This window comes from Protopterus annectens, chromosome 1.part1 (assembly GCF_019279795.1).
Source record: "Protopterus annectens isolate FY-2018-M chromosome 1.part1, PAN1.0, whole genome shotgun sequence".
NCBI classification, from domain to species: Eukaryota; Metazoa; Chordata; order Ceratodontiformes; family Protopteridae; genus Protopterus; species Protopterus annectens.
Window position 1 is genome coordinate 1,204,833,677 of NC_056726.1, and position 23,597 is coordinate 1,204,857,273.

Genomic DNA, 23,597 nt, shown 5'->3' on the forward strand with positions numbered 1-23,597 from the left:
TGTAATGAGTTGGCAGACTTTTAAAATTCCCAGCAGACGACTCTTATTTCATAAATTGTGGGAGAGCAAATTGGTGTAACTAAGGAAATTATTTTTGAGCTGTGATACAGAATTGGAATTGCCTAGACATAGTAAGGCCTTGCCAAGTTTAATTCTGGTAGCTGCCAAAAAGGCAGTTACTAGAAAATGGAAATCAAAGTCTAAACAAACCATACTAGAAGTAGTGAATATTGTAACAAAGATAAAATAACTGGAAGTGGGAATTGTAGAAGAGGGTAGGAGCAAATTACATAGAAAAAAGGGAATTGTGGGAACAATACATGCAGACTAATGTTTTGAAGGAGGAACAAGGTTTAAAGGAAGGCAGGGAATGAATAAGCTATGTGATGTTCAATTGACAATGACTGTATGGAAGATTATATGTGATGTATAATGTTTGCAACTGAAAGTATATCAGTATGGTTTGTTTTCATTTATATAGATGACTCCTTCTGTCATAAGTGATATTCCAATTAAGGTGTTTCTTGAATAAAATAAAAAGGAAGACGCCCTTCCTCAAGGTGCAACAAACAGAGTTGATTGAAGGGCTTTTCTGTTCTTGGAAACACTTCATATTCCACTTTTAGAGTATTGGAACTCATTTGAAAGTGGAGTTTGATTAAAAAGAATTCCCTCAGCTATTCTAAATTGATATGCTTTCCCTTTATAGTTTAAAGAGATCAAAAAGACTGTCTGTTTGAAAACCTTTAAAGCAAACCCTGATAACGTTATGGGTAAAGGTAAATTCATGTCTGGCATTAATGCTATGACTCTACTATCCAGGGGGATCTAGTCTGTACTTAACATTAAGCTTCTCAGTGGCTCGCCAGATGTAAACTTAGTATTAAAACCAGTTGTATGTCTGTATGAGCATGCATCCAGTATTTTCCTTCTGTGTAGAGTAATAGTGGATTTTTAATGCTTTGAAGGGAAATGTTTTTTTTTTTTAATCTATTTTGTCTAAGAGAAATAGCAGTACAGTACTGTCCTCAGAAAAATCTCTGAGCTGAGTCAGCTGCTCACTCTGCAGTTTTGCAGTGCTAGTTCATTAGAACAACCATAGAAGAAACAATTTTCATTCACTGTTTTACTGTGGAACAAGTCCCCTTGCTGCTTTTATGGAGATATAGAGGGATAGTAGATAAAGACCACTTGGCCCACTTAGCTGGAGTGTTTTCTTTCCAGTTAAGTAAGCTGCAAGTCATAACTGTATTCTTCCCATAACTTTGAAGCAATGATCTGATGTCTGTCTTCTAACCATTTTAATTCCTTCTCTGTTTTGGACTGCACGGACCCATTAGGATGGCCGTACTTGCATATTTCATATTTTTTTCTGAGAAAACAGTATCTTGCATACCCTTAAACTAATCACGTTTAATCTTCAAATTGATCTCACATTTTCCATATTTATTTTGAGAAATGCCATCCTTGGGAACTTTCAAGATGGCTGCACACTGAACAGCAGGGCTCTTCCTTTTTTAATTTCTCTGAATGTTTTGGATTTCTAATACCACAGCATTAATGGGTCACATTCCTAAGTCAGGATATGGTTAAAGGTCATGAAATTAGTATTACTTCAGTCCTTGGTGTTTCCCAAAAGTGCTGATGTCCTTCATGGATGCATCTGCAGTCATAACAAATGGGTTGTCCTGTCGTCAGGCAGCCCCTCGGTCGGCCGGATTCCAAAGTCTGGGTCCGGCTCCGGCTGATGTCGCACTTCACCCGACGTCATCTCTGCTGGTCTTCGGGTATAAAGGCATCAGCCGACGCCATTTTCCCCAGTCTTTCTTGCCGCGTGGCGCCCGAAGCAGAAGCTGTTCGCAAGTGCCGGTCGGTCAGATCCAGAGATTACTACTACCGAATACTACTTCAAGACTTCTAAAAGCTAAGTACCCGTTGGGGACTCTTTCTTGCCTCAGCCGATGTCAGAAAAAGTCAATAACTGTTTAACTTGTGGGAAACAAATACCTCATAAAGATTTCCACTCTTACTGCCTGCCTTGCTTAGGCCCAGACCACGACGTAGCAGCCTGTTCGGCCTGTGCTTCCTTCAACCGACAAACGCTTAGGCGTCGGTCGGAGTTTGCTGAACAGTTTTCGGCTCAGATTTTGCGTACATTATGCCGCCGGATCCTCCGACTACCCAAATTGTTAAAAACGCAAAGAAAAGACCGACACTCGCGGTCCGGTTTCGCCGAAACCACGGTTAAGCAAGCATGAGTGTCTCGGTTTCGCCGAAACCGAGAAAACCGGTCAATCTTCAGCCGAATCCATGACTACTACTGAGGCTCCTGCTACCTTAGTTGAATCGGCCTCAGAAATTTTGCCTTCAATTGTGGTTCCTAGTGATTTATCAGACACCATCCCTTTGGATGTCTCTACCCCAGCACGTGGTGCTGCTAGGCCTCCTGCAGCCATGTCTGTTAAGGCCTTTGCCAGGGCTAAAGCAGCCAAATCTGTTAAATCAGTGCCTGTTAAGCCCCCCTCACACAGGCCCACTTCACGTTCACAAATGCTTACTCTGGCAGAGGATTTAATATCCTTAATTAGGGGATCCTAATCTCACCCAGACAGGGCCTCTCAGCCCCCAGAAAAGAGACCTAGAGCAGAGCCCCCCGAGCCAGTGTCCTCTGATGATTCTGCGGATGACTCGGACATTACAGACCAGCCTGAGGCTCCTTTTTCTACTTATGAAGATTCCGATGCTGAAGAATCCATTCCAGCTGCCTCTCCACCAGAGGAATTTTCCTTTGGGGAAACCTTACATGCCATGAGAGAACAATTCCAATGGCAGGGACAAGATTTCTCAGATTCAAGAAAAAGGCTTAGGACTTTTCTGCACTTACCACAACATAGGCCCTTAGCTATACCTCCTGTACTGCCTGTTGTGGATGATGCATTTAATGATGTTTGCACTGCTCCTGATTCTTTACCTCCAGCCCCTGCCAAACCAGATAGATTTTACAGGGTGCCAGACACTCATCACCACTTATACAAGGCCCCACTTGCAGATCCTGAAACTATATCCCAGGGGCCTAAGGCAGTAGCCTCGACCTCAGCAAAACCCTATCCCTTCTGAAAGGGAATCCAGGTCCTTAGAGAGGGGGAAAAAAGTTTACACCTCTGCTACTCTCTCAGCTAGAGCTTTAAACTGTCAGTTTCATATGATCCAATACCAAGAGTTTATGCTTGATCAGTTAACTAAAAAGCTATCCTCTGATGATGCCTTAGATAAGAAATATGTTTTAGAAATGGTGAATAACATCCAAGAGGTTAGTAACCATTCTTTAAAATGTGGCTATGATGCACTGGAGGCTTCATTTAGATCAGCCATGACTGGCACAGTGATAAGAAGGCATGCATGGTTGAAAGAACAGGTCTTACCGGATCATGTTAAAGCAAAGCTGTTAGATGCTCCTATGGATAAGGCCAGCCTATTTGGTACACCTGCTCAGCAAGTAATGAAGAAAATGGAAGAGAAGGCAAAATCTGTACAAACAGTAAAAGATTTCTTACAGGTTCAGCCCCCAAGGTTTAGCAGGAACTGGCCTGCCAAAAATTGGTCCTTTCCAGACTCCACAAAATCCCAAAGAGGCAGGAATAGACGCTCTAGAGGCAGAAATCAATCCAGAGGAGGTGCCTACAGAGGACGACAGTGGCAAGGCAATAACCGAGGCACAGACACAATCACTGCCACTGCAACAGGACAATCACAGTGACTTGGCTCTGACACCGCCTACCAGGGAGCAAATAGCAGCACCTTTAGGCGGAAAGTTAGCATTATTTTCGAAAAATTGGCACTATATCACAAAAGACAAGTGGATTTTGCAAACCATAGACCAAGGCTACCGGTTCCACTTCCACACCTTACCAGTAAAAAGGGGAATGCCAAACCTACCTCCAAATCAAAAAACAGAAGCTCTACAGCAGATAGCGAAATTAGCAAAGATGAGAGGTGTGGAAAGAGTACCAATAACAGAACAGGGCAAAGGATTCTACTCCAGACTCTTCCTAGTACCAAGAAAAGAGAAAAGTTGGAGACCTATTCTCGACCTGTCCGTCTTAAACACATACATCATTGTCCCAAAATTCAAAATGCTGACCCTACAGCAACTTCCTCCCATGCTGGGCAAGGAGTGTTGGCTGGTAACTCTAGATCTCAAGGAGGCATACCTGCACGTCCCCATTCGACCAAATTGCAGAAGATACCTCAGATTTCTTGCAGGATCAGAGCATTATCAATTCTCAGCATTGCCCTTTGGCTTATCTACTGCCCAGAGTATTCACAAAATGCCTGGCATCAGTAATCGCTCACTGCAGACTACAGGGAATCCAAATTTATCCATACCTGGACGACTGCCTGTTACAAGCGGACAACAAAAGCAAGCTGACAACAGATTTACAAAGGGTCATTTGCTTGCTACAAGCCCTGGGATACACAGTCAATTTACAAAAGTCAAGGCTGATACCATCCCAAACAAGAACATTCTTGAGTGCGGAATTGGACACAGTAAAACAAATGGCATTCCTAACTGCAGAAAAACAAAAAGAACTCCCTCTTTACTTCTTGGCATTAACAAAGCAGAACAAACTAACAGCAAGAAAAGTTCTGCAGGCCTTGGGATTCATGGCATCATGCATAATCTTGGTCCCACATGCCAGACTGCATATGAGAAAGCTACAGTGGTACCTAAAGAATTTATGGTCTCAACACAGGCACAGCTTAGAAACCGAAATCCCACTAATCCCATGCCTAAAACAGGAGTTCCTATGGTGGGCTCAAGCATGCCAGTCAAACCCAGGCTTACCTTTCCACAACTTTCAAGCAAGCCAAACCATCACAACGGACGCCTCAGACCTAGGATGGGGGGCGCACATGCTGGACAAATGCATACAAGGATTGTGGACTCAAGACCAGCTGCACCTGCACATAAACCAAAAAGAAATGCTGGCAGTAAAACTAGCAATCCAAAAATTCAGACCATTCCTCAAAGAAGGCCATTTAATGATAAGGACAGACAACACCACAGTCATGTGGTACATCAACAAACAGGGAGGCACTCATTCATACCCCCTATGCAGAATGACTCTGGACCTTTGGAATCTGGCTCTGAGCTACAACATCCAGTTACAGGCCATATTTGTGCCGGGAAAAGAGAACACCCTTGCAGACATGTTAAGCAGAACCACCTCGGATGCTCACGAATGGATGCTACACACGGACATCTTCAAGGCCATCACAAAGAAATGGGGAATGCCACAAATAGACCTATTCGCATCCCCACTCAATCACCAGCTCAAAAAATTCTGCACAAGGACATACCACCCACTTGCATGGAAGGTGGACTCTATCCTTCAGCTGGAAAGGCCTGACAGCATATGCTTTTCCACCTCTTCCCTTGATGCACAAGGTACTACTGAAAATCAAAGAGGAATGTCCAAGGATAATCCTGATAGCTCCGAATTGGCCAAGACAACACTGGTACCCATTGCTGAGGAGCATGTCTCGGGGGCGAATGTGGTCAATACCCCTGATGCCTTTGATGTTAACTCAGAACAACTACAACATCATGCATCCAAACCTAAAAACCTTGCAACTGACTGCCTGGAACATCACATAGCAGCAACTAACCCAGACCTATCCCAAAGGGTTAAAGACATTATCCTTGAAGCCCGCAGACCTTCAACAAGAAGGAACTATGCAGGAAAATGGAAAAGGTTTGTCATTTGGAGTACTGAAAGAGGAAAAGATGTGTCCAACATAGATATTGCTAACATCCTGGAGTACTTGGCAGAGCTGCTACATACAGGCCTGTCCTATTCCTCCATCAAGATACATGCATCAGCTATTTCAGCAGAATACAGCTTCGATCCACCTGTCTTTTCGCATCCTCTACTCAGGCAGTTCCTGAGAGGGATCAAGAATGTAAAACCTCCTAGGAAACCACCATTACCAGCATGGGACTTGAACTTTGTGCTAGAAAAGTTGACACTCCCTCCGTTTGAACCAGCAGCAACAGCAGATCTGCAACACCTGTCATGGAAAACTGCTTTCCTACTGGCAATTACTTCAGCAAGGAGGGTTTCGGAACTACAGGCCTTAATGGCAGTGCAACCCTTCCTAATCTTCCATCAAGATAGGGTGTCCATGAGAACTAATCCAACATTTATGCCTAAGGTGGTATCCAGAGTGTCTTTAAACCAGGCAATCCACCTACCTACCTTCTTTCCCAATCCACAGAACAGGGGGGAAAGACTGCTGCATACCTTGGATGTACATAGGCAGTTACGCTACTACCTGGACAGAACCAAAAGTAACAGAAAAACTGACCAGCTTTTAGTAGCCTATGCAACAGGAAGGGAAGGAAAAGCAATTTCCAAACAGACAATCTCCAAATGGATAGGAAATTGCATAAGATTCTGTTACTCCTACCATGGAAAACCAATTCCACAGAACATAAGACCTCATTCTACAAGGACTACAGCCACTACCACAGCTTTCTTACGAGGAGTGGCAACCAAGGACATTATTGAGGCGGCTACTTGGACCTCCGTGCATACATTTGCCAAGCATTATAATTTACCTCTATACTCTAGATCCCGAACAGGGTTTGCCACTGCTGTACTGCAAGGGATCCTTACTACACCATAATTTTTCTTCCTCCACCCCTAGTTTGGCTATGGTATTCTACCCATTTGTTATGACTGCAGATGCATCCATGAAGGACATAGTACAGTTTTGTACCTACCATAAATGTAGATGTCCGAACTGGATAGCATCTGCAGTCAGGATTACCCACCCTCCTTCCCCTCTGTGGTACTCCTAGGGTATTTACCCTCCTAATAGCTAGCTGGGGAGTCTCTTATGGTGTATTTGTTTGTATATATGTACATACATGCTTATTTTTGTGTTTGCCTTCTACTTTTTTGGAAACATTGGCATTTATCCAAAATTTAGCCTTCCAGGAGGGCAACTCGCATCTGGGGCAAGAAACACTGAGGAAAATGGCGTCGGCTGATGCCTTTATACCCGAAGACCAGCAGAGATGACGTCGGGTGAAGTGCGACATCAGCCGAAGCCGGACCCAGACTTTGGAATCCGGCCGACCAAGGGGCTGCCTGACGACAGGACAACCCATTTGTTATGACTGCAGATGCTATCCAGTTCGGACATCTACATTTATGGTAGGTACAAAACTGTACTTTGTCAGTACCTGCACCATACTTTTGCAGTTCATATGGAAGTGCATGTTTCAGTAGCATATTTAACACTCTTAAATTCTTTTTTTATTAGCCTTGTTACTCATACTACAGTTGAAACTATCTGGTTCTTTCTCTCATGTTGCAGTGTAGTTTCTGCTTTCATATCCTGGTATTTCATGACCTTGTGTTTCTCAATACACAGGACTCTGTTATCACTAGGTGTAAGTATTTCAGTGATTGTTACTTTCATCTCTTTTCTTTGACCACTATGTCTTTCTTTCTTCTACTTTCTTAATTGTTGGTATTGGATGATCCTATATGATCATAACTTTTTCATTTTCACTACTTCTGTATAGTTTATGCTTTCAGTCCTTCTCACCTACCTGCATTTTGTAATATTTGCACACTCCCCAATGCATATTTGCACACTCCTCAAGGCAACGGACTTGCCACATTGTTGTGGTTGTCAGTATACAGACCCTCATCCATTAGTATATCACATCTGACAACAAGACACACAACTGTTTGTAGTTCTGTATTTCAGAACCAACTTTTGTCTGTATCTCCCACTTTTTCTACAGACCGTGCAAACCAATGTGCTCATACTCAACTTTTGTGAGCTGTCACTATTAACTTTTCAGCTTTTGGTTTAAATTCACCTCTCATTGACCATTCTTACACTAAATTGTGATCAACATGCACTTGTTCCAGTTGTTCTCTATACTTGCCACTATAATTGTGGGCTTTCCAGTATCCAGTGTTGTCTATTTATGTCTGTCTCAACATATGGGATGTTGGATCTGACTGAATCCACCCTTGGCACCAAAGTTGAAGTTTTCACAGTTCCAGGGCACTGACTTTGCCATTATCCATATCCCTGAACTCCATTCTAATATCACAGATCTTTGTTGGCTGCCTGAAGACTTCAGACGTGTTTTGAGGGCTCTGATATCCTTTGATAATATTAGTTTAAATTGTAATATTTGCTAGTTTAGAATATCTTTTTACTGTTTTCCCCATACTCTTTCTCTGCTGAGAGAGCTTTCCTTTCCAGTTTTTTCAATATCAGTCTTGTTGGTAGATTTTTCTAGTATAGTAGATTTTGGTATTAAGTATTTTTGATAGTGTTTATTCTTGGATTTTACATTTAGATGGATAAGTTTCTTTTCCAGTTGTTGGAGTACAGTTTTGGTGACAGTGGCTGAATTGCAAGCTTTCAGGAAAATGTTCTGAGTGCCACGATCCTCACATTTTATATGTGTATTGTCTGTGTGCTGCCTCTTCGGATACAGAATGTCAGTCATGTGGATGTTCTTCATGTTTCACTGTTGCAGTCATTACATTTAGGTAATCTGCCTGCAGGTTGCCCTCAGTCGGCCTGATTAACAAAGTCTTGGGTCCTGCATCGGTTGCTGTCCCTTCTTCCATGACGTCAGGTCGTCAGGGGTGTAAAACATGCAGCTGTTGCCATTACATCAGTCTTTCTTGACGTGTGGTGCCCGAAGCAGAAGCAGTTCGCAAGTGCCGGTCAGCCGACTCCTGAAATTTTCGTTTTCGAGTTTCAGAACCGAAGTCTTCAACTAAAAGCTAAGTACCCCATTGGGGAAACTTTTTCTTGCTCCTTTCCGATGTCAGTAAAAGTTAATAATTGCATTACTTGTGGAAAGCAAATACCTCATAAAGATTTTCATTCATACTGTATTCCTTGCCTAGGCCCTGACCACGACGTACCTTGCTGTCGGTTTGTGCTTTATTTAATCAGCACACTATCTGTCGCCGGTATATTTTTGCCTCTAAAATGTCGTCGGTTAGCCATCCGACTACCGGGATTCCGAAAAAACGCAAAGATAAAGACAGAGACAGGCCTCCAAGGTCCAAAACTGCTGACGATGCTTCTCCTAAGCCAGTCGCCAGTTCGCCGGTACTCAGTGAGGCGCTTTTGCAGCCACTGATACCCGCTATTTCTGATTCGCAGGCCTCTACTGAGACCCATTCGGAGTCCGGTATGCTGCGAGATATTTCAACTATCAACCCGCGGATCTCTACCTTGGATGCCACTGTGCAGGCACCGGCTTCTGAGGGTGTATTCAGGCCCACGGACTTGCATATTAAATAGACGCCTCCTTCATTACTAAGGCCTAAATCTCGATCCATGTCTAAAAAACCGACACCCAGGCCACATGCTCAGGCCTCTATGCCTAAAAAACAAATGATAAAAATGGCTGAATATCTAATAACTCTAAGCAGGGGTAGCCAACCCCCCCCCCCCCCCAAGAGGCCTAGGACTGAGCTTGATTATGAATCTTCTGATCAGGATTCTGTTTTTTTAAGACTCTTCTGATTACCTGGATTTGTCCTTACCTACTTATGAGGACTCTGATGCAGAGGACTGTATTCCCTCTGCTTCCCCTCCTGAGGATTTTTCTTTTGGGGAAACCTTACATACTCTAAGGGACATTTTCACTGGAAAAGCCAGGAATTTTCTGATTCTAAAAAGCGGCTTAGGGATTTCTTTCTCCTACCTCAGCAAAGGCCTTTGGCTATTCCTCCTGTACTAGACATTGTTGATGATGCTTTCTCGGAAACCAGTTTGGCCCCTGATTCCCTGCCTCCTGCTCCCAGTAAACCTGACAGATACTACAGGGTCCCAGAGTCCCACAAGTTCCTTTTCAAAAATCCTATTGCAGATCCAGAGACTATTTCACAGGGGCCCAAGGGCGTTAAGGCTTCTACTGCTAAAAATCCTACCCCTTCTGATAGTGACTCAAGGGCACTAGATAGATGGGGGAAAAAAGGTTTATACTTCAGCAACTTTGGCAATTAGAGCTTTAAACTGCCAATTTCATATGTTAAAATATCAGCAACGTCATTGGACTGTTTAAAAAGAAAATTATGTTGATTCCTGACTGTGTGGAAAATAAAGACTTACAGGATTTAATGCATTCTGCTGAACAAGTTGGAAAACACACTTTGCAATGTGGTTTTGATTCTTTAGACGCCCCTTGTAGGGCTGCTGTTACTGGGTCTGCGCTTAGAAGGCATGCTTGGCTTAAGGAACAATCTTTGCCTGATCATGTTAAAGCTAATATGTTGGATGCTCCTTTAAATCAGGACCGCCTGTTTGGCAACAAGGCTGAAGGAGTTCTTAAAAAGATGGAAGATAAAGCTAAATCTATGCAAACTGTTAAAGATTTTTTACAAGTTCAGCCTCCTAGATTTAGTAGGCACTGCCCTTCTAAGAATTGGTCCTTTGCAGCCCCTTCCAGGTCTTCTCAAGCCAAACCCAGACACAGCAAACACCCCAGGTTTCAGTCCCAGAGAACTCACAGAACTAAGCAGTGGGGGGCCTCCACTTCCAAGTCTGGGAATAACAAAACACTACTCTATGGTAAACTGTCTCAATGACTTCCTTTTAAAATTTCCAAGCACTTATCTTCCGACTGCCCCTTTGGGGGGAAAGATTGCTCTTCATGTAACGAACTGGGAACTCATTACCCAGGACAAATGGGTTTTAAATATAGTGTCCCAGGGATACAGATTTCACTTCCACACGTTGCCAATGCCAAGTGGGTGGCCGGACCTTCCCCCAAATCAGTGGGCAGAGGCTCAAAAACAAGTACTTTCTCTCTTAAGCATGGGAGCAATTTAACTGGTACCAGAAGAGGAAAAGGGACAAAGTTTCTATTCCAGACCTTTCCTGGTACCCAGAAAAGACAAATCATGTCGTCCAATCCTGGACCTGTGTACTCTAAACACCTTTCTGGAGATTCCAAAATTCAAGATGCTGACTCTTCACCAATTACTTCCTATGCTAGGCAAAGACGCCTGGTTGGCAAAACTAGATTTAAAAGAAGCATACCTGCACATCCCAGTCAGGGAATATTGCAGAAGATACCTACGCTTCAAAGCAGGCTACACGCATTATCAGTTCTATGCTCTGCCCTTTGGCTTGTCTACTGCGCCCAGGGTATTCACAAAGTGCCTAGCTCCAGTTATTGCATTTTGCAGGCAAAGAAGTATTCAGATATACCCATACCTGGACGATTGTCTAATTCATGCAGAAAGCAAGGACATACTTTTGAATCATCTGGCCTTTGTAAAAAGAGTTCTAACTTGTCTGGTCACCATAAATGAAAAGAAATCACAAGTGGTACCCTGTCAACAAATTACATTCCTGGGAGCAAGCTTGAATACAACTTCCCAGATGGCTTACCTCACGCCAGAAAAGCAAATTCATTTGACAACCTACTTTAAACAAGTGGCCACAAAAACCCTGCTATCTGCAAGACAAAAACTGCAAGCCTTGGGGTTCATGGCCTCCTACATTCTTCTAATTCCATATGCAAGACTGCATATGAGGAAACTACAGTGGTATCTAAAAAGCATTTGGAGTCAACATTCTCACAGCCTAGAAACAATGATTCCTATCATACCTTGCCTACGCCTAGAGTTCCTTTGGTGGGCAGAGGCCTGCCACCAAAACAAGGGACTACCTTTCACACCACCCCCTGCCACCTAAACCCTAACAACAAATGCATCAGACTATGCATGGGATGCCCACCTGGCAGGGAAGTGCATTCAGGGCAAATGGAACCCAAGTCAAATGCACCTGCATATCAGTCAGAAAAAAATGTTAGCTGTACAGGATGCTCTGACAGCCTTCAAGGACTACATTCTTCCAGGACAACTAATGGTAAAGACGGACAACACCATGGTTATGTAGTACATAAACAAGCAGGGGGTACACATTCTTGCCCCCTCTGCAAACTAGCCATGGTATTGTGGAGCACAGCCTTGAGCTACCAAGTGCACCTACAAGCTCAATTCCTGCCAGGAAAATTAAATACACTGGCAGACGGACTAAGCAGAAACCTCATGGACCCACACGAGTGGAAATTGGAACCAAGGATTTTCAACATGTTGACAAGCAAATGGGGGAGCACAGATAAAGACCTGTTTGCCTCCCCCAGACAAATTTGCACAAGGACTCCCCACAAACAAGCCTGGAAAGTGGATGCTCTTTCCTTCAGCTGGAAAAACCTATCGGTCTATGCCTTCTCCCCACTGCCTCTGCTCTCCAAAGTACTACTAAAAGTTAAACAGGACAAACCAAAGATGATTTTGATTGTTCCAGACTGGCCGCACCAACACTGGTACCCCCTCCTGCGCAGTGTGTCACGGTTATCTCCATGGCACCTGCCTCAGTCTCCTTCCCTGCTGTCTCAGCAGGAGAACCAGATTCTGCACCCTCAGCTTCCAACACTGAACCTTGTAGACTGGCTAATTACTTAAACTCTCCCTTACCATCCCTCAGCAAACTTGTGATGGATGTCATCTTAGAGGCAAGAAGGCCTAGTACAAGAAAATCTTATGTTGAAAAATGGAAAAGATTCTGTGCCTGGAACCAGTTTCAAGGGATGAGCACAGCAGCACTCAATTTACCTCACATTTTACAATACTTAACTGAGATGTTTCACAAAGGCCTGTCTTTTTCCTCCATTAAAATCCATGCCTCAGCCATTTCAGCTCATTGTAACACAGAACCTCCCCCCTTTTCTCATCTACTGCTCAAGCAGTACCTCAGAGGGGCCACAAATTTGAGACCACCCAGGAGAGCTCCAACCCCAGCCTGAGACCTTAACTTTGTATTGGAGAAACTCATTGTTCCTCCTTTCGAATCAGTTGCTGCTGCAGACTTAAAATGTATTTTTTGGAAAACAGCTTTCCTTTTAGCAATCACTTCAGCTAGAAGGGTATCTGAATTACATGCCCTTATGGCAGTGGAGCCTTTCCTCATCTTTCATGAGGACATGGTGTCACTCAGAACCAATCCATCCTTCATGCTCAAGGTGGTATCCAGTGTGGCTCTTAATCAGTCCGTTCATTTGCCAACCTTCTTTCCCATTCCACAGAACAAAGGGGAACGGATTCTGCATTCCTTGGATGTGCACAGACAACTGAGATTCTACTTGGACAGGACTAAACCTCAAAGAAAATCTGAACAACTGCTGGTAGCATTTGCTGCAGGGCAGAGGGGAAGGCTGTTTCAAACAAACCATTTATAAATGGATAAGCCATTGCATTCATTTCTGCTATAAGCACCATGGAAAACCTATCCCCCAGAGGATCAGACCTCACTCCACCAGGGCTGAATCTACTTCTACAGCCTTTCTCAGAGGCATGCCTACTAGGGACATCCTAGAAGCTGCTACCTGGAGTTCTGTGCATACTTTCACCAAGCATTATCATTTGCCAATTTTTTCTAAATCCTGAGCTGGCTTTGCCACTGCAGTCTTGCAGGGCCTTATAGCTGGCCCTAATGCTATCTAAACTCCTCCTCCCAACCATAGCTTTGGGAGTCTACCCAAATGTAATGACTGCAACAGTGAAACATGAAGAACATAGTACAGTTGTGTACACTTACCATAAATGTAGATGTTTGAGTGTATTCACTGTTGCAGTCCTGGTTACCCTCCCTCCTGCCCCCTAACTTCTTTTGGCTATACCTCTGCTTTCCTTTACTATGCTTAAAAGCCTTTTTGGTGTATTTGCTTTTTTGTTGGAGGTATACCTTTGTGTTTTTATGTTTAATTGCTCCCCATTAGGGGGGCACCTGACATCTGGGGCAAGGGCGTCGGCTGCATCTTTTATACCCCTGACGACCTGATGTCATGGAAGAAGGGACAGCAACCGATGTTGGACCCAAGACATTGTTAATCAGGCCGACTGAGGGCAAACTGCAAGCAGATTACCCAAATGTAATGACTGCAACAGTGAATACACTCGAACATCTACATTTATGGTAAGTGTACACAACTGTACTTTTTAGTGCTCTAGGACTTTGCAAGCTCAATGTGATATGTTGGTGATGAGAGGTCTCCTCCCTCAACAGACAGGGGCTTTTTTGCCTGGGCCTTTCTCATCTGCCTCCCCTGCTAAGAAACAGGACAGGTCTAGGTCTTCTAACAAGGTCTTAGATAAAAACAAAGCCAAAGAAAAGGAGAAAAAGAAAACCAGACAAAAAGAGAAAGAAAAGGACAAGTCTCCATCTTCTGCCATCAGACGTACCTCAGATCTCCCAGTACCAGTCAGACCCCTTCCTAAACAGGCATGGAGGTTGGAACTGACAGCATCCTGTCCTGAGCCCCAGTTTTCACCACAGTTGATGAGCCCAAGGTTACATTCTCCAATCCTGCAAGAGAGGAGATATTCCAGAGAAGAGATATATTCTAGGCCTTTGTCATTGACCTCCTGTATCATCTAGGAGCTTGACTGAATGCAATGTCGACAAGATGCTAAGAAAGTTCTTGACACAGATCCAGCTTATGGTTCTGTCAGTACCATCCCCTAGGAATGTACCCAACTACAGGACAACCGTCCCACTGGCCACTCTGCCCCTCCACTTCATTTGCCTTTACTGGTTCATTGTTTGGTTCCTGCAGTTTTGGATTTGACTAATTCAGAAGCATCTTGATCAGCACCGACAGTTCAATCTACTTCAATACCGTCAGCTTTCCTATCCCCTTTGACTCTGATACCTTCAGATTGGGGAGGGATTCAGAGTCGTAATGTTGGTGATGGGTTTCAGGGATGGATCGACTCCAAGTTTCTCTGAGTTAGTTCTTCCCCTTGGTCCATCAGCATTAGACAGCTAGGGTCCGAGATGAAGTTCAGGGTTGGGACTTTTCAGGGTTGAGGTTTGTCTCCTCATCAGATCATTGGAGATCTATAGCTGTGGCGGCAGCTTTGACTTTTAAGGTTGTTGAAAGGGATTTGGGTTTACCCAAAGAGAGGACCATTTCTCCTATTTCGGTTTTACCCAAACTTCAACCAGAGCCTATGATGTCATCTTCTTTTCATCCTTGCTAGACACTGCCAGTCGAGACCACAGGCTTCTGATACAACTTGCTATGTCAGCCCCCAGTCTGATTCTAAACCCTTTGTCCTCCCAGCACAATCAGTTCACAAGAAACAGATGTGCAAAATAAAGCACATGGACTACTTTCCAGAGTCTTTCACTGTGGCTAGAGACTTGGGTGAAGGCGAGGGTTCATCCAAGTTCCCCTCTGAAGATGTCACCTTTGGTGAACTCCTTGCAGTTTTATGAAACAGAATGGGATAGTCCACCGAAGATCACTCACCAGATGAATCTGTATTTTTGGAAGCCTTTGTTTCCAAAGTCCACATAATCCTGTGTGGTACCACCTGTTGACCCACTAGTCGACCTCGTGGCACAGTACGCTTGGAAGGACCCTGATGTGGTGGAGTCCATATCTAAGAAACTGGATAGGATTTTGGCAGTTCTGAAGGACACAAAACATTGGAGTAAAGGTCCATCAGTGGATGCCATGGTTATAGCAATAGCCGCAAAAAAGAAATTGTCTGAAGAGAGTTCCTCTGTTCATCCCCCTAACAGGGAATCTAGGGCCTTGGACAGGTTTGTAAAGCAGATATACTCGTCAGTGACCTTTGCAGTCAGGTCACTGAATTATTTAGCTCATGTCATCAGATTTCAGAGGGTTTTGACTGAAGAAATTTCCAAGTCTCTTTCTGGAGTTTTGCATACATATGTCCAAAGTACCGTGGACTGCCAGCTTTCTACTCTTCAGTCAACCTCTAAGTAGCCATGCCTCTCATTTCTAGTGAAGATGATAGCTCAGAGTGGCAGGCATAGGGCCTACTGTTAGATGTCATGCTTGGATGTGTCTTCGCGATTTTGCAGAAGGTTCCAATATGTCCATCAGTGCTCTGTATGATGGCTCTGTACTTTTTGGGCAAAAAGTAAAGGACAGATTGACCAGGAGCTAGCAGGGTGGTAAGAATCTCTCTGTGGTAGACTTCCATTTTTCCACCTTCCCGCTAAAAAAGTCCTACTCCAGGAATCAGAGGGCTTGGAAAAAGATGTGGTTTCATAAGTCAGAGTTCTTACCAAGATTCTCCTGGTGACAGACATTCACATTACAGAGGTGAAATTCCAATGGATGTTACCCTAGAGGCAGAGGTGGACTGTATATAAGGGCTTTTGTGGTCCCTTCAGTGAGATGCCCTATCAGTGTCCCTTTGAGGTTGCCCAACTGCTGCACTCTGGAGGCAGTTAGGAGATGCGTCTCTGCACCCTGAAGCCTGGCAGAACATAACAAGACATGTGGGTGCTAAATATAATTTCCATAGACTATTTCATTCCCTTTTCATATCCCATCATAAAGAAGAAAGTGATTCCCCTATGTTCTACCCATTCAATGGGAACAGGCAGCAGTTAAAATTTCCAGGCTGTTAGGAAAAAAGAATCATCCGACCGATCCCCCCGACCAGTTAGAATCTCAGAGTCTACTCAAGATTCTTTTTAGTGCCAAAGAAAATGGGGGAATCTCAGAACAATTTTAGATTGTAGTCATCTCAAACCATTTTGTAAAACAAACAAAATTCTGGATGGTGACATTTCAGTTTATATTGCTTCTACTGGGGAAGGATGATTGGATGCTTGATAGATCTCCGGGACGCTTACTGTCATGTGAAAACAGAGAAGCACTCTAGGAGATTCATCTGTTTCTGGCTGGGAGGCAATCATTACCTCTAGGCATGACATTGAATTGCCACAAGTGTCAATTGCTTCCAACCCAATATATCAAATTTATCAGATGCTACCTCAGTACAACTCTGCAAATTGTCAGTGTTCCACAACACAGGGTTTTCTGTTTGCATTAAATGGCCACACAGATAATGCATCAACCCTGCCCTCCTGCACAACTAGTCCTATGCCTATTAGGTCTCATAGCTTTCTCATTTCTAATGATTCCAGTGGCTTATTACCACATGAGAATACTTCAGTGGATGCTAGCAGTTCAGTGATCTCAGAAAATCCACCAATTATATGGCAATATTTGACTCACAAGAGTGTGTAGACAACACATACCATGGTGGATTACTTCCCCTTCAGTAACAGAAGGGCGACACTTTCATACATATTCACCAGTAGCAATACTGTCCTTGGGTGCCTCCCTTCTAGGGTGGGGGTGGGGGGGTGGGGTATTTCAAAGGGAGAATGATCCAAGGTACATGGTCAACTTTAGAGGCCAAATTTCATGCCGATATCTGGGAGATGAGGGCGGTCCTCCAAGTGTTGCAGGCACTTCAGGATGCCCTCCACAACTGTGTGATTTCCATACGGACAGACAGCATGGCTGTTTGGTACGTCAACAAGCAAGGAAGAACCCGTTCTTATCCCTTGTGTCGAGAGGCCTTGAAGGTTTGGCAATGTGTGATGTCTTTACACCATTTTCTGATAGCATCGCACATTCAGAGGTGTTCCAGTGTTCTAGCAGAAAAATTAAGTGGGACTGTCCTAACTCTTCATGAGTGGCCCCTCCAATCCAGTGGTGGCAGCCTTAGTTTTCAGCCACTGGGGACAAAGTTGCTGTGACCTTTTTACCTCCTACCTCAGCAACAAGTGCAGCAGTTACTTTGCCCTGATCCCGCTACTGTGACAATCACCAAGGGACACTCTAGTGCATAGTTGGCCCTCTGATTTTCTTTATACGTTTCCCTTGTTACCGCTCAGAAACAAATTCATTCAGAAAACCAGACAGTGCAAGGCCAAAGTAGTCCTCATTGCCCCTTTCTAGCCCCAACAAACATGGTTCCCCTTTTTGTGGACTCTCCTAGTACATCCTCCTTGGGTGCCTGATTAGTATCCGGCTTTCTGTCTTACCAATCCACATTGCCTCCTCCGGATCATACTACCATGAAACTAATGACTTGGCTCCTCCAGTTGACCATAGCAAGAGATGCCAGACTTCCCAGTACCGTTATTGACATCATATCAGCTTCCCAGAAGCGTGCTACAAAAAAGGTTTATAGTAATAAATAGAAAACAAATGTCTTTCTAGGTGGTAGCTAATGGCTTAGTTCCTTTCTCTACTCCCATATCCTCCATTGTAGAACTTGTAGCTGAACTCTTTTAACGAGTTTTTAGTTAATCTACCATCAAAGTTCAAATGGTAGCAATCTCCAATTTTCATATTTGACAAAATGATACTTCTGTGGCCCCCTTAAAAATCTCAAAAGCTTTTCTGAGAGGAACCTTTCAGTTTTGCCCTCCCATTAGAGACCCAGTTCCACCATGAGATATTACCATTATGCTCAGTACTGTAACACAAACTCCCTTTGAACCTGTGGCCTCGATAAATATCAAATATGTAAGATGGAAAACAGTTTTCTTAGTCACAATCACTTCTGACAGATGAATTTTGGAATTACAAGCCCTCATGTAAACCTCATTATTTGGCTCTCCGTAAGAGTAGGGTTTTCTCCAAACTAATATATCTTTTCTTCCAAAGGTGGCATCTAAAACAGTCTCAAAACAATCCATAGATTTACCAGTGTTCTTTCCCAAATTTTCAGTCATCGTCGTCTCAGATTCTGTCTTCATAGTACAAAATAATTCAGGAAATCTGACCAACTGTTTATTGCCTTCTCAAAGTCTAGACTTGGTAGAGCTGTTACAAAAGTTACACTGTCTAGATGGCTGTCAAACTGTATTTAATTTGTCTATAGTAAATGGGTTTAAATTTACAATCCAAACCAAAGGCTCACTCAACTAGAGTACTGGCTACCTCAGTGGTCTTCTCTAAGAGGCTATCCATTGATGATACTTGTGCAGCAGCAACTTGGTCCACTATGCATACCTTTGGTACTCAAAAGTTGGATGTGCAATCCAGGTCTTGTTCCTCTTTCGGTTTCACCATACTCAGGAATGTCCTTCTTTGATACTACTCAGAAAGCTTGGGAATCTGTCCCATATGTTGAATCGGACAAAAGTCGACAACATTGGATATGAAAGTTATGTACTTACCGTAACGATAAATCCATGTTGTCTGTTTTTCTCCTGGTTCCATGCCCCCCCATCACCACCACCTCCCTGCCAAATTGGCATATAGATATCTATAAAATATATCTATAAATGTACATATAGATATGTATCCAACTATTTAGCTATCTATATATACATTTGTGTATGTAAAATGTATATAAACACACATCTAACTGGACAGTAATCCTTATTTGTTTGTCAGCATACTGTAAATGTTTTACAAACTCAGGTACAAGACCACACAGAGAACTACCTATCTGGCCAGAGTGAAGTCTTCCTAAATGCACAGCTAACTGGACAGTACTCCTTATTGTTGGTCAGCATGCTGTAAATATTTTACAAACTCAAGTGTAAGACTACACAGAGAACTACCTATCTGCCCAGAGTGAATTCTTCCTAAACACACAGCTAACTGGACAGTAATCCTTATTGTTGGTCAGCACACTGTAAATATATGTATAACTTTATATATTTATGCTATATTTAAGCTCACCTTTGTCTATTAACAGAAAGGCTGCATGCACACCACCGAGATGTACCTCCAACCCTTTTTTGCTCCCTGTACATATCTCAGACTCTAATCAGTAGCAGTATCCAGACATTTCTTTGCTATACTTGCCCCTCTGTACTTCAACACCCTGGCATCTGCAACTGTCTCTCCCTGTACTTAGTAGTATTGCTCTGCAGTCAGTTATCCCCTTCCCTCCTGCACTTACCCTCAATCATTTCTTTCTCTCACTTTACTTACCAGGAGCCCTCTTGCTGCAATTTCTAGCATCACTGTGCATAATTGATTGTTTTTGGGGCTAACAGCTTCCTTTGGTCATTGGGCCAGCCCACTCTGATGTGAAATTTTTCGATCTCGCCGTTTGTTCTTACACACGGGTTCGGAGCCGATCGGCTCCAAGTCGGCCACTTCGCAAGTTCTGCATCTAAGAGAAAGCTCGAGGCACAGTCTATATCCCATGATCCTCCTCTACCATCCCTCAGATCTAATTTGCCGCTGCAGCAGATCGCGTCGAGGAGAGCTCGGGCCAGTTAAAACTTTTGTATTTTTTCAATTTTAGACCTGTTTAAATTGTTTTTCTTTTTCTAGTAGCATTTATAGCATTAGTGTGTGTGTGTGTGTGTGTGTGTGTGTGTGTGTGTGTGTGTGTGTGTGTGTGTGTGTGTGTGTGTGTGTGTGTGTGTGTGTGTGTGTGTGTGTGTGTGTGTGCTCTTTTACATAGGAGTTTGCATTTCTATATATAGATATAGATATAATCTTAGGGCTTAGGCCTATTTAGTACTGTCAGGGCTCTGACAGCTTTAGTAGTTTGCTTATAAGCTTAGTGTGGTTTTCTTCCTAATATTTAGCAGTATAGCATTTGTGTGCAGTGTTTTTTTTGCTGTATATTTACTTGTGTATATATATATATATATATATATATATATATATATGTATATATTCGTATATTTACTCTTATATTGTAGTGTATATTCATATTAGTTAAATTAGTGACTGTTGCTAAGATTACTTAGCTTCTCATAGTATATAGTTAAATTAGTGGTTATACTCTTGATAAGCTAGCTAACCTTGTTGATAAAGTTTGTTCCCTGTCAGTCATGGCTGAAAAAGCTAAATCAGATGTCCATTACTGACAATCATGCTTCCTGCGTGTACTGTCTTGGCCCTCTCCACCTGCAGGAGGACTGCTCTATTTGTCACTCTTTCAGTGGAAGGGTCATGATGGAAAGGCGCGGGAAGATGATAGAAAGGGGCTTATTAAAGCCTGACTTTCAAGAAGCCTTGGAGAAGGCTGATCAGGAGTCTACGTCTTCGAAGGGGTCGAAGACTTCGAAGGTATTGGAGCCCAGGTCATCGGCTCCAAGCACCTCGTCTAAGGTTTGGTCTCTGGCTCCACAGATCTTGGGGCCGAGCACCGAGCGATTATCTATCATTGAGCCTCAGGTCTTGGAGCCGGTGTCAGAGGTGCCTCCACCCTCGATCCTTTGGTCGGTGACATCTTCGGCCTGTTCGACCCATTCTTCCAGGCCGTTATCTGATACTGACGTGGATCGAGTGGTACAAAAGCTCATGGAGAATACGGCTCTGTCCAAACTAATTGCGGTTTCGTCCCAGTTGGTTTTGAAACTGGAAGCCCTTCTTGTATCTCCAGCAGATCCTCCTTCGAGACCCCTCGAGTCTCTCGGAGCCGGGAGAAGAGGAACCGATGATTGTTGAACCCTCTGTGCCGAAGCCTACCTTTGTGCGATCGGCGCCACTGACCTCGACTCCCTCAGAGCCCATCGAGGAGTCACGGAGCCGACGGTCTCTCTGTGGTTCCGGGGCTGAGAGTCGAACTGAGTTTTCGGTTCCAACTCTTCCCCTCGGAGCCTCGGCACAGATTAGTTCGGCTCCGTCCTCGGGGTCGGAGCCCGTGGTCCCGGTCTCAGGGAAACTGCCGTGCTCTTCGGATCCGGTGGAATCCTCGGTCCGGGGCTCCGGTGCCTTCGACGTCACGAGGAAGGTTTTGTCTGAAAAGACATTCACTTCATCGGAATCGTCTTCTCCTTCCCCCAAAGGGCCGCGTTCTGTTTCTGTACCAGCGATCCCTCCCAAGCGTAGAGACCCAATGCCTCAGCCACCCCCAGAGGGTGTTCCCTGTTCCTCGGAAGCTTCACCAGATGCCCCCTCTGAAGAAGTCCCGAGGAAGAAATTGTGCAAGAGGAGGCACATTGATTCTCCACAAAAATCACTGACATCAGACACCGATTTGGATGAGTCGGAGGGGTCCCCACGGTCCCCCTCAGAGGATGTCTCGTTTGCTGACATCTTGGAGATCTTGAAACAGAGGGGTGATTGGCAGACCCTTGCCCCCACTGAGGACAAATCGGTGTTGCTGAAGGCATTTGGGGCTCAACCTTCTACCTCCTGAGTGACCCCGCCCTTCGATGAGCTAATGGACCTAATAGCTCGAAGGGCGTGGGAGCCTCTGGATACAGTGGAACCAGTCCCTAGGAGGCCGAATAAGTATATTACTGCCCCCCGAGACAAAGCTTATCTTACAAAAGGAGTCCCAGTGGATGCTATGGTGGTAGCGGCAGCCACAAAGAAGGAAATGTCTGAGTCATCTTCCTCTGTTCATCCTCCTAATAAGGATTCCAGGACTATGGACAGGTACGGGAAGCGCGTTTTCAGTTCAGCGACTTTTTCCATGCGTTCGCTGAACTACCTCATGCATTTTATGCGACTTCAGAGAGATCTCATTAAGGAGTTGGGAGATACTCTCCAGGGTAACACAGATACTGCTGTCTCCGAAAAGGTAACAGCACAACTTAACACCCTCAGTTCGATAGTAAACTTGTCCATGAGGCTCATCTCGTATGCGGCCGAGGGTTCGAGTAGGGCTGCAGCTTCAGCGATCGTTCTATGGAGGCAATCCTGGATGTGCCTTTGCTCCTTTGCGGAAGCCTTCAAGTCTTCCTTTACTAGTGCCCCCTTTGATGGTGCCACCCTGTTTGGTCCCAAAGTGAAGGAGACTCTCACTCGGTGTGAGCAAGAAGGTAAGACCCTGTCTGCCGTAGGGGTCCGTTTTTCCGCCCCGACCAGACCGTACCCCAAAGGGCAAAGAGGCAGAAAAATGTGGTTCTGAAAGACTCTGGGATCTTTCCTGTCCACACAGAGGTAGAGGAGGAGGCAGGAATGGAAGACACACCCAGGTGGCAGAGGGGGTCCGCAGAACCAGGGCGACAGGGATAGCGTCCCTGGGAAGCCCTTCCAGCACTCCTGAGGGGAGGCCTGACTGTCATACTCTGGAGGCAGTCTGGGGTCGCTTAGCTTTATACCCAGAGGCCTGGCTAAATCTTACTATGGATTCCTGGGTAAAAAGCGTAGTAACCAGAGGATACAACATCCCATTTATAACCATGCCCCCCGAACAAAAGAGATTTCCAGATATTCCACCCAGTCTGCGAGATCAAGCAGCCATAGAAATAAGAAAGCTGTTTGAAAAAAGAGTCATCCAGCCAGTCCCGGCAGACCAGATAGGATCCGGAACTTACTCAAGGTTCTTTTTAGTTCCAAAGAAAACAGGAGACTGGAGGCCGATTTTGGACCTCAGCAAACTCAACACCTTCGTAAGGAAGGAAAAATTCCGGATGGTCATGCTACAGTCGATCCTTCCCTTCCTGCAGAAGGACGATTGGATGTGCTCTATAGATCTCAGGGACGCTTACTACCACATCAAAATGGCCAAAGTGTCCCGGGATCATCTGCGCTTCCGGCTGGAAGCCAGTCATTTCCAATTTCGAGCTGTGCCCTTTGGTCTCACCTCAGCCCCCATGGTGTTCACCAAATGCATGGCAGTAGTGGCGTCTCACCTGAGGTGGATAGGATTCCGGGTGTTTCCGTATCTGGACGACTGGCTCCTCACCGCAACCACTAAGCATCGCCTTGTACAATCCAGGGAGTACACAATCAACCTTTGTTCCCGTTTAGGGATCTC

The 23,597-nt window shown here is 44.4% G+C and overlaps 1 protein-coding gene across 4 annotated transcripts in view; it reads left to right on the top strand.

Moving 5' to 3' along the window:
- The window catches only part of LOC122809252 (myosin-10-like), a 3,714,157-nt gene that overhangs the window by 685,279 nt on the left and 3,005,281 nt on the right, over positions 1 to 23,597 (top strand). The window lies entirely within an intron of this gene.